The sequence below is a fragment of the Bos javanicus genome, chromosome 10 (assembly GCF_032452875.1).
Source record: "Bos javanicus breed banteng chromosome 10, ARS-OSU_banteng_1.0, whole genome shotgun sequence".
Lineage (NCBI taxonomy): Eukaryota > Metazoa > Chordata > Mammalia > Artiodactyla > Bovidae > Bos > Bos javanicus.
In genome coordinates, this window is record NC_083877.1 from 62,320,104 (window position 1) to 62,337,421 (window position 17,318).

General features: G+C 41.0%; 1 long non-coding RNA gene across 1 annotated transcript; it reads left to right on the forward strand.

The window, feature by feature from the left end:
* The first annotated feature begins 12,400 nt into the window (after positions 1-12,400).
* On the forward strand, positions 12,401-14,775 carry LOC133254699 (uncharacterized). Its single transcript, XR_009738745.1, has 3 exons — positions 12,401-12,530; positions 14,098-14,141; positions 14,502-14,775. It is a non-coding gene; the product is annotated as an uncharacterized LOC133254699 (long non-coding RNA).
* The last annotated feature ends 2,543 nt before the right edge of the window (positions 14,776-17,318 follow it).

Consider the following 17,318-nt stretch of genomic DNA (forward strand, 5'->3'; position numbering starts at 1 on the left):
TTCCTCACAGAAGGATCCACATTTCCCACAAACTCCTGGCCAAGGGCTCTTTGGAAGAGCCTGGCCGACCTGGATCTTGTAGTTTCTCTAAGCTTTACTGAGCTTCAGGCACTACCCCAAGTACTTTCAGCAGCATGAGGCGGGAAGGAATTAGGAATCAGAGATTTTGGAAATGGCAGAGAGACAGACAGACAGAAAAGACAGACAGAAATGCAGAGAGACAAAGAGACAGAGAGACAAAGAGAGGCAAAAATAGAGAAACAGAGAGACAGACATCCCTTAAGGCTACACAAACAGTAAATAACAGACCCAGAATTCACAGCTAGACCCTCTGCCAACAAACCCAGTTCTCACTCTCTCTTAGCTCTACATTTTGAAGAGTTTCCATGTTTTTAAAAATCTGCTTAAGGCCGTGATATTTCTGTAAGCGATTCTCGTTTCCTGCTGTCCTTGCCCCTCACCATGACCACTCATTATTCTAGCCTGGTCCCCAAGCTGCATAAACATTTGGGAAGGGATAAAGGAGGGCCCTGCGGGGCCAGAAGAAACTGTGGGGATCTGGAGCAATGCCTCTCCCCTCCCACTCTGCTCCATTTAACTTGGCTTTGAAAAGGCAGACCATTGGGGACCAGGTTTTTATCACTAGTGACTTCCTTTCCCAAGAAATGTGAGCCCTGTGGATCTGAAGAATAATTGGTGAAATGCTTTGAGGTTTCTTGAATATAAAAGACTGTGTAGGTGTGTAATATTATTACCACTTTATGTTCAAGGAACAGTCTTTAAAAAAGAAAAGGGTATGAAATTTTCAGCTTTTCTCCTAGACTAGCCTATGGCCATATTTAACATTAATATCGTATTCCTTTGGGTACACATAATTAGGATGTTTTTGCGACTAGTTAACTTTTGACTTGAGAAGTACATCATGTAACATCATCTTTACTCCATCACTAAGTAGTGAGGAGTCAGGCAGCCAATTCTGAAGGCACTCAGTTCATAAAAGAGAGAAGGAAATATCTCCATTGCAACATCTAAGGGTAATAAGACAGAATACTTTCAAAGATCTCATAGATGTAACAAATTCATTGTAATTAATTAATAAGCAACTTCCTTTATGGTGATCCTTTAAGTGCCCTAACAGCTTTTTCAGGGGTGCTGATTCTCCTACTTCTGAGAGAATCACTGATTTCACTGGAGTATGAGACATTCCTTCAAGCTCCCTCCAGGCTCAGATCATTTCACAAGTTCACTCTAAGGTGAAGTTAGACAGGATTTCAAGGGTGGCTCTAAAACCAGAGCAAGCTTTTGAAAATAACAGACACACATTTGTATCTTAAAAGGCAGACCCAGTTCTCTGTAATTCTCTTCCTGAGACACCTTGTTTCATCCATCTGCAGGGCTTTCCCTGCAGATGGTGAGATGACTCGTGGATGGGAATCTCGCCTTGGTTCCAGCCTGTTTTTTCCTCACACTATGAATTATCCCTCATGCCCAATATTTCTAAAAAGAATCACACATGCTTTTTTTTTTTAAAGTAGGCTTTATTTTTAGAACAGTTTTAGATACGCAGAAAATTTATGAGATAGCTACAGAGACTTCCCCCATATCCTCACACCCACTTGTCCCTAGTATTAACAGCATACATCAGTACGATATATCTGTAATATCAGTGAACCTATCTTGCGATGTTATATTAACTAAGGCCCATAAAGAGTCGGACACGACTGAGCGACTTCACTTTCACTTTTCACTTTCATGCATTGGAGAAGGAAATGGCAACCCACTCCAGTGTTCTTGCCTGGAGAATCCCAGGGACGGGGGAGCCTGGTGGGCTGCCTTCTACAGGGTCGCACAGAGTCGGACACGACTGAAGTGACTTAGAAGCATAATTTAAGGTCCTTAGTTTTTAACCTGATGTTCTTTTCTCTTTCTGTTTCAAGACTCCATTCAGGACAACCCAGTATGTTTAGTCTGGTCTTTTTAGGCTCCTCTTGACTGTGATGACACTGACAGTTTTGGGGAGAGCTCATCAGGCATTTTGAAGAATGTCTCACTGTTGGGATTTATATGATGCTTTTCTCATGATAAGATGGGAGCTATGGGTGTTATTGGAAAGAAGACCACACAGGTAAAGTGCTATTTTCATCACATCATATCGAAGGTACAAACTATCCACGTGATTTCTGACTGCTGATGTTGGTGTTGATCACCTGGCTGAGGCAGGGTTTGTGAGGTTTCTCCACTGTAAAGTCACTTATACCTTTTCTATCCTTTCCATTCTATCTTCTTGGGAAGGAAGTCCTCATGTGCATTGTAAGGAATGGGGAGTCATGTTCCCCTCCCTGAGGATGAGGTACCTCCATAAACTACCTGGAATCTTCTGTATGGGAGGTTTGACTCTTATTCCCCATTTATTAACACAGTTACTTATTTATAATGGCATATATTCATGGATATTTATTTTATACTTTGAATTATAAGTCAATAGTACGTTACTACTTTGCTCCTCCAATAGTTCCAGCTTTGGCTATTGGGAGCTTTCTGTTGGTTTCTGTGCCCCATTCCCATATCCCTATCAATACATTGGCTGAGTTTTTTTGTTAATATTTTAGGCATATCCTTACTTTCTGACACTTCAAAAGCTCTAGGTTCATCTCATACACACGCTTTTCATTGGTGGGAAATATCTGGTAAACAGTGGTTGCCCTTTTAAAGAGATTTGTCCTCAATCATTGAATGAGCCTGAGAATGGCTATAGCTTAAAACCCCACACTGACTGGTATCTGGTGGGAGCACAGTCATTTCCTCCAGACTAAGAAAGCGGCCAGGCTCCAGATGCCTCTGTGTGTGGATGTGAGTGAGGCAGGGTGTCAGAGACATGCGGGTGACTGGACAGAAGAATGTCAGGAGGTTGCAGCTGAGGGCCAACACCCTTTATGAGATCTGCTTCTAGTTTCTCAGACTCAGAGAACTGATCATTTGCCGCTGAGAACACCTGATCCATCTGCTGACAGAATGTTTGAGTTGAGGTGGCCAGTTTTTAAAGACATTTGGGGGAATCTTTGGTTCAGACTGGGGAGAAAAACAGGGAGGGATAGCAGAGACCAAAGCATCTCCTTGGTGTCATGTGCCAACCTAAATTAACAACTAATGAAAGCAGATTGTATTTAGCAGATTTTAATATAAATTGGGTTAATGGTGACGCATTTGAAATAGTACACTGAAAAATCAGTCTGTAATAACAAGCTAACAGATGTTGGCATTTTCATTATTAATTATACATTTCATTATCATTTGATTATTGTCAAACAACATTTGATAGAAAAAAATGTATAAATGATTCATACACATTTGTTACATTGTTAAGGGGTGCTAGTGTCTGTTTTATTAATGTAGTGACTCGAGTAGTCTGATATCATTCTAAAAATCTCAAGTTTAATCAAGACTATTGAGCTATATACAATGTCTAACAATAATCCTCAATTTAACCATGCTTATCATTGAAGGATCTCAGAGAATTTCACATGCTGACTTGTCTTAGTCACCCTTTTATCTTCTTTAGTGCAAGGCCTTCACAGAGGAGTTTCACTTTATCAGGGAATATTACTAACAAATGGCATCATCACCCATCATATCATCATTTCTCCAAAGGATTCCCAGAGAAAAACTGCTATGAATTAGTTGTTCTAGAGTCATGGGAACTAAGAAAATGTATTAGCAAAACAAAATTGAGAAACAAGTATCATAGATAGCTAGTCACCAGACCAATACAATTTTTCCCCTCGTATTCTTCGTCAAATCTGTGAATACAATACATACCCTACAGATAATCTGCTTGTGCCAGCAACATAACCTTTCTGCTCTGATATTGTTCTGGTTATGGTCTGTTGAATATTTCAGGTCTTTCATCAAGTTGAACCTGCCCCCCTTGGCTAGAGCACACTCAGGGCTTCCCATCTCTGCCATTACCCAGACCTCAAGTGATGCCTTCTGGCCAGTCCTCTTCAACTATTTCCTTATATGATTTCATGACTCCTAACAACAAGAATATCTCATGGCTGAGGTGAATTGCTCTTTTTTGAACCCACTGTAGTTTTGCTGGTTCTTCTAGTCAGCACTGCACTAAGGTCAAAGTGAATAAGTCAGTATTCTGGATTTTGTCCTATTGAAAAGGAGAGAAGGGGAGAGGGAGATGGAGAGAAAGAGAGAGCACAAGCAACAGAGAGAACCTTGCAGACAGCCTGGACTTCAGTCACAATTCTGCCCATACTTGGCTTTAATAAGAGCTACAGCAGGTACAAAGAGGTGTGTGGCGTTGTTCCCTCTGAGTGTTGTGCTGGTTCATCCATGGTCAACATTAATTTTTAAGAATATAATTCAAGTTTGAAAAACTGCTCTTAATTTAAGAAAAAGTAAATTCTATCTATAGTGCTTTATAATTTATCTTGTTACTGTTTTATTTTTTATAATTGAATGATTTTTAATAAATTTATAAACGGGTGTATCCAACAACCACAATCCAGTTTTAGAACATTTCCATCATTGCTGAAAGATTTCTTGTGCCTGTTTGCAGTCAATCCCACTCCCTATCTGCATCAATTTTGAGAGCAAAAGAAATATTGAATTTTGAACATGTTGAATATTCAAGATTACCTCTGTGAAAACAATGTGTGCTTGAGGCCCCTAAATAAAATGATCTTCCTCAGTAATGAGATTTGTTTCACATTTAAGTTTTGTAAATTTTTATTTTTTGGTCAAGGGCAGTCTTTATTGATACTGACAACCAGCAGAGAATTTCTGACTCTCATCCTGTATTTAGTTAAAATATATATATAACATCTGTCATGTGTACCTGCTGACATGGCTGCCTGCCTGTCAAAAATAAAATCCCCAATTTTGGCTGCACATTTTGATGCCCTGGTGTGGGGCATTTTCTGATACCCACAACCACGCCTCTGATTTCCTGGACACCAATTGTGTGTTCAAGAATTCAATTTTGACACCAACTATCCAGAGTTCAAAGCTTAAGGACTCAGTTCCACAAGGCTGCCCCCACTTCTGTCTCTTCAGATACCCATCACAAGTCCTGGAACTTCTATACTTTTGACTGACTAGTTACAAATCAAGTGTTCCCATGATCCTCTCTTTAGGTTTGATAATTTGCCAGAACAGCTCAGAACTCAGGCACACACTTGAGTTACTTTTACTAGTTGATTATAAAGGACACAAATCAACAACCAGATGCTGTGGTACACAGGATGATGTCCAAAATGGTCCCAAGTGCAGGAGCCTCTGTCCCACGGAGATGTGAGGGGCAGCACCCTCCCAGCTCATGGATGCGATTACCAGCCTGGAAGCTCTCTGAACCTCATCATTTAGGCTTTTTGCTTTAATAAAGTTCCCACTGTATATACAAGGTTAATTAAATCACTTGCTAGTGGTGACATACTCAAGCTCCAGTCCCTCTTCTCTGGATGTTGGAAGTGAGGTTGAAAGGTCCAAGCTTCTAAATATGGCTTGATTTTTTCTGGTGACCAGCTTATATCCTGAAGCTATATAGAGACTACCAAGAGCTACCTTACTAGAACAAAAGATATTTCTATCAACTGTATCACTCAGGGAATTCCAAGCTTTTAGAAGCTCATGGTCAGATTCTATAGCTGAAGTTGATAATCACTGTAAAATATATCTTGACCACCTTCTTTACACAAAGCAGGGGTTATATTGGATTTTATGGAAATTACAAAGAAAAAGAAAACTTATTCCAATTTCTCCAGGGATTTATAACAATATCCAGGATCAAAAAAACAGGTGCATATGTTATAAAACAAGGAAATATGATAAGAACATACATTACTATTCTACTAAGATAAAATAAACAAGAAGTTGCTTTTGGCTGGGGGCATTGAAGAAGGCTCTATAGGGTGGGGGCCTGTGGGCTGGGTTTAGAAACATAACTCAAATGTTGTAGGTTTTTGTTGTCCAGTTGCTCAGTCGTGTTCAATTCTTTGCAACCCTGTGGACTACAGCACACCAGGCTTCCCTGTCCATCACCATCTCCTGGAGCGTGCCCAAACTCATATCTATTGAGTCGGTGATGCCATCCAACCATCTCGTTCTGTCGTGCCCTTCTCCTTCTGCCTTCAATCTTTCCCAAGATCAGGGTCTTTTCTACTGAGTCAGCTGGTGGCCAAACGAATCAACGAATCAGGTGGTCAAAGTACTGGAGATTCAGCTTCAGCATCAGTCCTTCCAATAAATATTCAGGACGGATTTCCTTTAGGGTTGACTGGTTTGATCTCCTTGAAGTCCAAGGAATTCTCAAGAGTCTTCTCCAACACCACAGTTCAAAGGCATCAATTCTTTGGCACTCGGCCTTCTTTATGGTCCAACTTTCATATCCAAACACGACTACCAGAAAAACCATAGCTTTGACTATATGAACTTTTGTCGGAAAAGGAATGTCTGCTGTTTAATACACTGTCTAGGTTTTTCATAGCTTTTTTTCCAAGGAGCAAGTGTCTTTTAATTTCATGGCCACAGTAAACATCTGCAGTGATATTTGAGCCCAAGAAAATAAAGTCTGTCACTGTTCCCATTGTTTCCCCATCTATTTGCCATGAAATGATGGGACTGGATGCCATGATCTTAGTTTTTGGAATGTTGAGTTTTAAGTCAGCTTTTTCACTCTCCTCTTTCACTTTCATCAAGAGTCTCTTTAGTTCTTCTTCACTTTTTGCCAAAAGGCTGGTGTCATCTGCACATCTGAGGTTATTGATATTTCTCTTGGCAATCTTGATTCTGGCTTGTGCTTCATCCAGCCTGGCATTTCACATAATGTACTCTACATATAAGTTAAATAATCAGGGTGACAATATACAGATTGGATGTACTTCTTTCTCAATTTTGAACCAGTCCACTGTTCTATGTCTGGTTCTAACTGTTGCTTCTTGACTTGCATATAGGTTTCTCAGGAGGCAGGTAAGGTGGTCTGGTATTCCCATTTCTTGAAGAATTTTCCAGTTTGTTGTGACCCACACAGTCAAAGGCTTTGGCATAGTCCATAATGCAGAAAAAGATGTTTTTCTGGACTTGTATGCTTTTTCTATGATCCAACAGATGTTGACAATTTGATCTCTGGTTCCCTGCCTTTTTTAAATCCAGCTTGAACATCTGGAAGTTCTTAGTTCATGTACCATTGAAGCCTACCTTGGAGAATTTTGAGCATTACTTTGTTACCATGTGGAATGAGTGCAATTGAGCAGTAGTTTGAACATTCTTTGGCATTGCATTTCTTTGGGATTGGAATGAAAACTGACCTTTTCCAATCCTGTGGCCACTGCTGATTTTTCCAAATTTGCTGGCATATTGAGTGCAGCACTTTCACAGCATCATCTTTTAGGGTTTGAAATAGCTCAGCTGGAATTCCATCACCTCTACTAGCTTTGTTCATACTGATGCTTCCTAAGGCCACTTGACTTCACATTCCAGGATATCTGGCTCTAGGTCAGTGACCACGCCATCGTGGTTATGTGTATCATTAAGATCTCTTTTGTATAGTTCTTCTGTGTATTCTTGCCACGTCTTCTTAACATCTTCTGCTTCTGTTAGGTCCATACCATTTCTGTCCTTTATTGTGCCCATCTTTGCACGAAATGTTCCCTTGGTATCTCTAGTTTTCTTGAGGAGATCTCTAGTCTTTCCCATTCTATTGTTTTTCTCTATTTCTTTGTATTGATCATTTGGAAGACTTTCTCATCTCTCCTTGCTCTTCTTTGGAACTCTGCATTCAAATGGGTGTATCTTTCCTTTTCTCCTTTGCCTTTAGTTTCTCTTCTTTTCTCAGTTATTTGTAAGGACTCCTCAGAAAACCATTTTTCCTTTTTGCATTTCTTTTTCTTGGAGATGGTTTTGATCACCACTTCTGTACAATGTTATGAACCTCTGACAATAGTTCTTCAGGTACTCTGTCTATTAGAGCTAATCCTTTGAATCTATTTGTCACATCCACTGTATAATTGTAAAGAATTTGATTTAGGTCATACCTGAATAGCCTAGTGGTTTTTTCTACTTTCTTCAATTTAAGTCTGCATTTTGCAAAAAGGAGTTCATGATCTGAGCTACAGTCAGCTCCCAGTCTTGTTTTTGCTGACTGTATAGAGTTTCTCCATTTTTGACCGCAAAGAATACAATCAATATGATTTCTGTATTGACCATTCGGTGATGTCCATATGTAGAATCATCTCTTGTGTTGTTGGAAGAGCATGTTTGCTATTACCAGTGCGTTCTCTTGGCAAAACTCTGTAAACCTTTTCCCTGCTTCATTTTGTCCTCCAAGGCCAGACTTACCTGTTACTCTAGGTATGTCTTGACTTCCTACGTCTGCATTCCAGTCCCCTATGATGAAAAGGACATCGTTTTTTGGTGTTAGTTCTAGAAGGTCTTGTAGGTCTTCATAGAACCGTTCAGCATCAGCTTCTTTGGCATTAGTGGTTGTGGCACGGACTTGGATAACTGTGATATTGAATGGTTTGCCTTGGAATGGAAGAGAGCTCATTCAGTCATTTTTGAGATTGCACCCAAGTACTGCACTTTGGATTCTCTTGCTATGCAGGCTACTCCATTTCCTCTATAGGATTCTTGCCTACAGTAGTAGATGTAATGGTCATCTGAATTAAATTTGTCCATTCTGGTCTATTTTAGTTCACTGACTCCTAAAATGTTGACATTCACTCTTGCGATCTCCTGTTTGATCGCTTCCAATTTACTTTGATTGATGGATCTAACAATCCAGATTCCTATGCAATATTGTTCTTTACAGCATCTGACTTTACTTGCACTACCAGACACATCTATATCTGGGTACTGTTTTCACTTTGGCTCAGCCTCATCATTCCTTCTGGAGCTATTTCTCCACTCTCCTCCAATAGCATATTAGGCACCTACCCACCTGGGGAGCTCATCATTCAGTGTCGTATCTTTTTGCCTTTTCATACCATTCACAGGGTTCTCGAGGCAACAATGTTGAAGTGGTCTGCTATTCCCTCCAGTGGGCCACGTTTTGTCAGAACTCTCCACCATGACCTGTCACTCTTGGGTGGCCCTACACTGCATGGCTCATAGTTTCATTGAGTTAGACAAGCCTGTGATCCATGTGATCAGTTTGGTTAGTTTTCTGTGATTGTGGTTTTCATTCTGTCTGCCCTGTGATGGATGAGGATAAGAGGCTTGTGGGAGCTTCCTGATGGGAGAGACTGGCTGTGGGGTAAACTGGGTCTTGCTCGGGTGAGCTGGGCCATGCTCAGTAAATCTTTCATCCAATTTTCTACTGATGGGTGGGGCTGTGTTCCCTTACTCTAGTTTGGCCTGTGGTCAAACTGTGGTAGATGTAATGGTGGCAATGGCGACCTCCTTCAAAAGGACTTATGCCAGCAAGCTGCGGATCCCAGGACTGTTGTGGAAGTTCTGTAATCAAATCCCACTGGCCTTATAAGTCAAATACCCTGGGGGTTCTCTGTCCCTTACTGGATTTCCAGGTTGGGAAATCTGTTGTGGGCCCTCACACTTTCCCAGAAGTGCGAGAACTTCTTTGGTATAATTGTTCTCCAGTTTGTCGGTTATCTGCTCAGCAGCTCTATGGTAGAGCTAATGGCGACCTCCTCCAAGAGGACTTTTGCCACGCTTCCCGGTGTGCTGCAACCAGAGCCCCTGTCTCCATAGAAGGTCACTGCTAACCTGTGCCTCTGCAGGAGACACTCAAACACTCAAAGGCAGGTCTGGCTCAGTCTCTTGTGGGGATCACTGCTCCTTTCCCTGGTGTGCACAAGGGTTTTTGTAGGTAGAGAATGTGAAATAGGCGTTGAAGTTCCAATATACTAACAATCAGTTCAGTTCAGTTCAGTCGCTCAGTCATGTCTGACTCTTTGTGACCCCATGAATCAGCATGCCAGGCCTCCCCTGTCCATCACCAACTCCCGGAGTTCACCCAGAGCCACGTCCATCGAGTCAGTGATGCCATCCAGCCATCTCATCCTCTGTCATCCCCTTCTCCTCCTGCCCCCAATCCCTCCCAGCATCAGAGTCTTTTCCAATGAGTCAACTCTTCGCATGAGGTGGCCAAAGCACTGGAGTTTCAGTTTTAGCACCATTCCTTCCAAAGAAATCCCAGGGCTGATCTCCTTCAGAATGGACGGGTTGGATCTCCTTGCAGTCCAAGGGACTCTCAAGAGTCTTCTCCAACACCACAGTTCAAAAGCATCAATTCTTCGGCGCTCAGCCTTCTTCACAGTCCAACTCTCACATCCATACATGACCACAGGAAAAACCATAGCCTTGACTAGATGAAACTTTGTTGGCAAAGTAATGTCTCTGCTTTTGAATATGCTATCTAGGTTGGTCATAACTTTCCTTCCAAGGAGTAAGCGTCTTTTAATTTCATGGCTGCAGTCACCATCTGCAGTGATTTTGGAGCCCAAAAAATAAAGTCTGACACTGTTTCCCCATCTATTTCCCATGAAGTGATGGGACCAGATGCCATGATCTTCATTTTCTGAATGTTGAGCTTTAAGCCAACTTTTTCACTCTCCACTTTCACTTTCATCAAGAGGCTTTTGAGTTCCTCTTCACTTTCAGTTCTAAGGGTGGTGTCATCTGCATATCTGAGGTTATTGATATTTCTCCCAGCAATCTTGATTCCAGCTTGTGTTTCTTCCAGTCCACTGTTTCTCATGATGTACTCTGCATATAAGTTAAATAAACAGGGTGACAATATACAGCCTTAATGTACTCCTTTTCCTATTTGGAACCAGTCTGTTGTTCCATGTCCAGTTCTAACTGTTGCTTCCTGACCTGCATACAAATTTCTCAAGAGGCAGATCAGGTGGTCTGGTATTCCCATCTCTTTCAGAATTTTCCACAGTTTATTGTGATCCACACAAATTTCATAGGCAAATCTGCTGTCTTACAATATTACCTTGGGAGGAAAAGTAACTGTTCTGTTGAAAATCCAGTTATACAAGTATATGTTTAACAAAGGCTCTTTATTCCTCACTTACTCTACAAAAATTTGAAGTAGGCAAGTAATTTGAGGGGTTTATTAAAAAAAAATCATTGAGCACCAAAATAAATATATTCAATGTTCTGGTATTCACCACTCTGGTGTATGAGGTATATACTTAGGATGTGCTATGTGCTCTGCTCAGTCACTTCAGTTGTGTTCGACTTTGTGACCTTATGGATTATTGCCTGCCAGGCTCTTCTGTCCATGGGATTCTCTAGGCAAGAATACTTGTGGGTGGCCATGCCCTCCTCGATAGAGTCAGAGCTAGAATTTTAACCATGGTCAAACTGAAAAAAAAATAAACACTGGATGACAGATCAATGTGATCAATTAATAATTTCATTTACTTAATTCCACATCACTTTGGTTTTTGTTTATTGGATATTTTAAATACTCTCAGTGGTGTTCCAAGATCTACACTCATCTCAAAGCAGCACTTGCTATAAACGGATCAGTGAATAAACCTTGTCAAAGGCAAAGATGAATTTATTTTTGTTTCTTTACACCTTCTCCCCAACTTCAACCCACATCACCAGGGTGGGAGGAGGTTGGCAATAATTGCTAAGCAAGTCAGTGCCACCACCTGAGAAAGCTATCCACTCATCTTTCTAAACAAGGAGAGCTTCCTGTGGTGAGAGACTGAGTTCTCTTTCTGCTACCAGCTTGCTTTTGTCGAATTAAACTTTTCTGGTAAGGAATTCTTTCTCTTTCTTGTTGCATATGATGTCCCGACTGTTAGTGTTCCTTTGTGCCTCCTGTTCTGTCAAATGATTTTAAATATCAGGAAATTAAATTCTGAACATCCCTTACACAGAAAACAGCATGCATTTTGGAACATCTCCATCAGTCAAAACACTGTATTCTTTTGGTAGATAATTCAAAGCTGACTCCATTTACTTGTTTAACATCCAATCCTCCTGAATAAGAGGACTTGTTATACATTTCCAAAATTAACAGAATACAAAGATGGACAAGGAAAACCCAGGAAAGGTGTGTGTAGAAGGGCAATTCAGGAAAACGTAATGACAGCAGCAGCCACAGCGACAAACCTACTGTTTCAGGGCCCTTCTTGAATCCATCTTTCTTGGTTTCTTGCTCATGGAAAACTATTGAAATTCTTACCTTTTTTTTTTTTTTTTAAGATGACAAATGTAGGGTTTTATTGAATGACTTCAGTTTCTCAAAGCCTTTGGGAAGCTGATGCCAATAGTCATGAAGAAAGACCACACACAGTTTACTGGCCACTTTTATTAAGAAGAGCACTTCCCAGCTGGAGTATCAGTGACACACTCCTTGGAGGACAGTCACACACTCAGAGAACTCACATTGTTCTATGTCACAGACCAGGGAACTCCATGCCTATTCTTCTGTCCCTGGGTTTGTTAGGGAGGGTTTGTTAGGGAAGTACACTTTGATAGAGCCTTAATTTCCAATAGAGCCAATACTTTCTTCCCTCCCCTCACAACCTCCCAAGGTGAGCAATGCATATTTATTCCCAGAGGTCAATTCTTATCAAACAGTCTGACTGAAGAAGTCTTCTGGCTTCAGAAGTCTATTTACGTGAAAGCTGATGATCTAGGCACAAGCTGTATCTTTAAAAAGTCTGCCAATGCTTAATCTCTGTCTCTTTTCTGTCTCTGCCTTTCTCCCCTCTTTCTTCCTCTTTCTCTCTCCTCTCACCCACCTCCTGGCTTTTCATAATCCCTTGCCTTTTCAAGCCCTGAGAAATCTAGCTAGTGGATATCTACATTAGCGGTCTCCAAAGTGAGAGTGACTACCTCAGGGCTATGAAAACCATTATACTGGGGGAAAGGAGGAAAATATATTAAGTTGTAGTCGTTTATAGTTCATCATATCCTTAAAAGTTCCTTTTTGTAAATGTTATATAAAGATTAGTAGCACATAATCATCCATGTAATTTATAAATAAATGTTCATATTTTGTATATATTTTCAGCAGATATTTCATTAATCAAGGTGCAAACAACAAAAATGTGGAATTTACCCATCTAAACCATGCCTGGCAGGTGACTGCCTATCTTCTTAAGGAGAAAGGTTTTTACAGCTTTCAGTATTGACTAACCTAAATATTTTATCACTGTCTGCGACTATGCATTCATTCACTTTAATCACTTAAAAATTATTGCAGCATATCACCATTAGAGTATAAGCTAGGTAAATGGCTTTGGCTTGGAATTATTTTTCTTCCCTATGAGTAAGCTTTTTCCCCGAAAGAATCTTTGGGAGAAAAATGATTTGTCTACCAGAACCTTGAGCTCATTTGTTCTTTCCTGAACACAAAAGAAACAATTGAACCTTCTCATACAAAAAAAGAAAATCTGTGAAATGGTGACAATAATATTGAACTTGCAAGGCTGAATGAGATAATGTTCATTAATGTAGCATGTTAATTGGAGCAGATTTTAGAAATCTAGACACTGCTTCTCAGAAACAGTCATTCCTTTCTCCAGTCTATGCTAAATAACCCCATTTTCTCCAATACTTCCTCAAAATACATTTTATTAGTTTATGACTCAGTGACTGAAAATGGATGCTCCACTCTGCTGAAGCCACAGTGGAGGTAAAATCCCTTCCCAGCCGAATACATCAAACCTCATTTAATGCATCTGGGAAATATGAATTTGTCTTGCATTTTCTTTCTCTAATGGCACTTCATTGCTGATTCACTTTATCTCATGGTTAGTTATGCATCCTAAGTGTTTTTCCACTATATTTATGCTTAGCCAGCCTATATTTGTGTTACTGGATTTGTGTTCTTGGGAGGACAACTGGGTGTTTGCCATACTACATTTCAGCTTTGTTGATGAAATCATTTTCTAATCTTTCAAGAGCACTTTCTATTTTCCTCACCTCTAGAATTCTGGTAACCCTATCTTATTTAATATTATGTACAAATTTGATGAATATATTTGTCAGTTTTTTTTAGAGGTGATAAAAAGTGACACATTCCCTATCAGAAAGTGTTTGATAGGGTGTCCCAGGTCATTGACATTAATAACTCCTTTTATCTTCCTTCCTTAGGCTAAAAGAAATGTGCAAAGCAGTGACTATGCACAGTAAGGTGGGTAAGTACCAGGAACTATGGAACATGAAGGTATGGTTCCTATTACAGTCTTGGGAGATCATGGATGTCTTCTAAGAACAGGTATAAGTAATCAAGGCGACAAGCAGGAAGATCTGAAGACAAGAGACAGATCCTATTTCTTCCGGGTACTGCAAGCAATTCTGTATGACAGAGGGGACTCAGGGTATCGGTGAGAGATAAGGTTGGAGAGATTGGCAGGTCTAGTTCATGAGAGGCCTTGTCAGCCAGAGTAAGGAGTCTGGACTTTGAGGTCACGGAGAGGCATTAAAAGACTTTTAAAGCAGGATCCTGACATCCTCAGATTGCTTCATAGAAAAATTAAAAATGATTCTCTTTTCAGTGTGAAGAATGGGTTACACAGATGGCAAGGTTTGAAGCAGGGTGATATTACGGCTATCTATATGGATGTCTTATCTTCCCTTCTGGGCTACAAGTCCTCTGAAACAGGACACAGGTCTATTTCTTGGTTCTCTTCCATCATCTGGCATAAGCCCTTGAAAATATTTTATTGAGCAGAGGAAAGAAGACACATCACATCTGTACTGTCTCCCTTGTTGATCATGGCTACCAATCTATTATAGGAGAAAATTAAACTACACAGTCTTCATAAATTACTGTTGGTATCAAAGCAGCTTTCCTTTTCTAAGCCATTGTTAATTATTCACGTGATGGTGAACCCTACTATATTCCTAAGAATGGTTGTTTGGTTGGCATATCAATTAAGGTATACTGGTTACCAGAAAACATTATTTTGCTTTGGATCTTTTTATCTGTAAAATAAAGATGATGATTTTACCCATATTATGGGATACTTCTGAGGATCAAATTTGTTAATGTGAGCAAAGTACATAAACTACTGCCTAGCATAAAGGGAAGTAATGCTAAGTATCATGTTGTGATTATGATAATTATTTTAGCTACAGAAAACAGAAGATTTAATCAACACGTAGGGCTGAACTTGAGCAGGGCAACTGATGATCCCTGAGAAGCTGGCCTGGCCAGGTCAGGGAGGGTTCATATGCTACAACATGGAGCTTGGCTAAAACCCTACAAGTAAAGCTATTGATGCCATTCAAGCAGACAGAACATGACTTGCCATAACTCTCCTTCTGACTTGAAAACAGCTGTCAGAGAGGCGAGAAGGCAGGAGAAGGGTAGTTTTGGAGCAAAGAGCTGACACTAGAGTGGGTACTGGACTTTGAGCCCTGTCCAGATCCCCTTCAGTCCCTTCTCCCACTTCCATGCACCCTTTCCCCAGATTCTAGGTTCTTTAACTTCTAAGAGTCTGCAGCTCTCTTCCAAGAGCTATCCAAGGGCTATTGGAGGCCCTGGGCCTGCACTTGCACCAGAAGTGCCTCATATTTACAACCTGCCATGGGATTCCTTGTGGCTCACATGGTAAAGAATCCGCCTACAATGCAGGAGACCCAGGTTCAATTCCTAGGTTGGGAAGGTCCCCTGGAGAAGGAAATGGCAACCCACTCCAGTATTCTTGCCTGGAGAATCCCATGGACAGAGAAGCCTGGAGGGCTATTCAGTCCATGGGGTCGCAAAGAGTCGGACATGACCGAGCAACTAACAAATGGACTTTCTCAAAGGGCGTCTTGACTGTACAGGCCTAAGAAAGCTCAGCTTCAGTGGAACAAACCCTAAGATGTCTATGCTCAAAGCTCCCCATGATGTTAGGCTGAGGTTGGAACTCTGCCTGAACTCACACTCTTAACTTCTCCTCACTGCTTCCCTCTTTCTTACTCCCTAGTAGATCACCATACTTGTATGCTTGTTTCAGGGTCTGATTCTCCAGAACCTCCTAGGCAGGGGCTGGGAGGAAGGAGATGGAAAGCTGAGAGAGAAGTTCAAAGGCCAAGGGCACCAAAGACAACCACAGCTGCTCCAGTCCTGGACTGCCTCTCTAGCAGTTTCTGGACTGGTTACTTTGGATAGACTGAATTTCCTGGCTCTAATATGTTCCTCTTTCATGCTCAGGACAGAAGCAAGACAGAAGAAATCTCATGGAAAGCAAGGAGAATTTCAGCCTTGTTTGGAGACAAGGAAGTTGAACTTCAGTTACTCTTATTCTAAGTTTTGAGATTCCCTCTGAATGAGGGTTGCTGAATCAGCAATTCCTCCCATATTTTCGATGGCTGGGTTTTGCCCAGTATATATTCAAGACGCTCACTCGTTAAACCACAAAAGGTTTGGATCAGGAAGTCACTTATAATGTCAACCACCAGTAATCTACCCCGATGATTCCTGAGTGAGGTTTTGGTCCTGTTGAATCAGCACTCTCAGGGTGCCACTAGGAGCTTCTGCCTCATTACTCTGCCCGTCAAGGAGTAGCTGCTCCGGCTTTCATAATCTGGAAATCAGGGGTGGGGTTAAAGTGTCATGCTTGAAGACTAATAATTTCTTAGTCTTCATAAACTTTTCATGCTGCAATGTGCTTCATGTGTGCTGTCTTGGTAGCTCTTTATAACAATATCATGATGAAGGTGGAATAAATTGAATCATGTCCATTTAACAGGTGAGAAAACTGAGGCAGAGACAGGTCAAGCGATGTCCTGAGAGCCACAAAAAGGGAAGAAGTGGAGTTCATAGTCAAATCGAACCAGGCTCTCCATACTGTGTGTTCTGTGCAGAGCTAATGGGGCTGGCAAGTATGGGATGAGACCCTCACTACTTCTCCATTCTCCAGGGCACTGAGCATCGAAGAGCAGCATGTGGAAGCGAGATACATTATGACTATGAGCTCAGACACTCTTGGGCTTCCAGAAATTGCCTACAGCCCTGAACTGGCTCTGTCTGACCCAGCTGTTCTCTTTGTACAGGTCTAGACTTCCTTGCCAACAAAGATTTAAAATGAGTCATTTCTGTTGATTCACTGGGCTTAGGTATTTAGCTAATTCAGCTAAAATAAAGATTCTGTTCTGGGAGAAGAGTTTGGACTTGTAGAGCTTATAATTCCCATGTTTCTATTTCTGGTTGTCACTATGCTTCATGACATTTAGCAATTCTTTTGTTCTATTTACCAAAAAGTTAGGGGCAAGTATCTATGATGCCAGTGAGCATCACGGATTTTAGCTGCTGGGGTCCTCACCTGTTGGTATAACGGTTGCACAAGGTTTCATGCAGGGGAAGTTTGAGAAAATGCTACTAA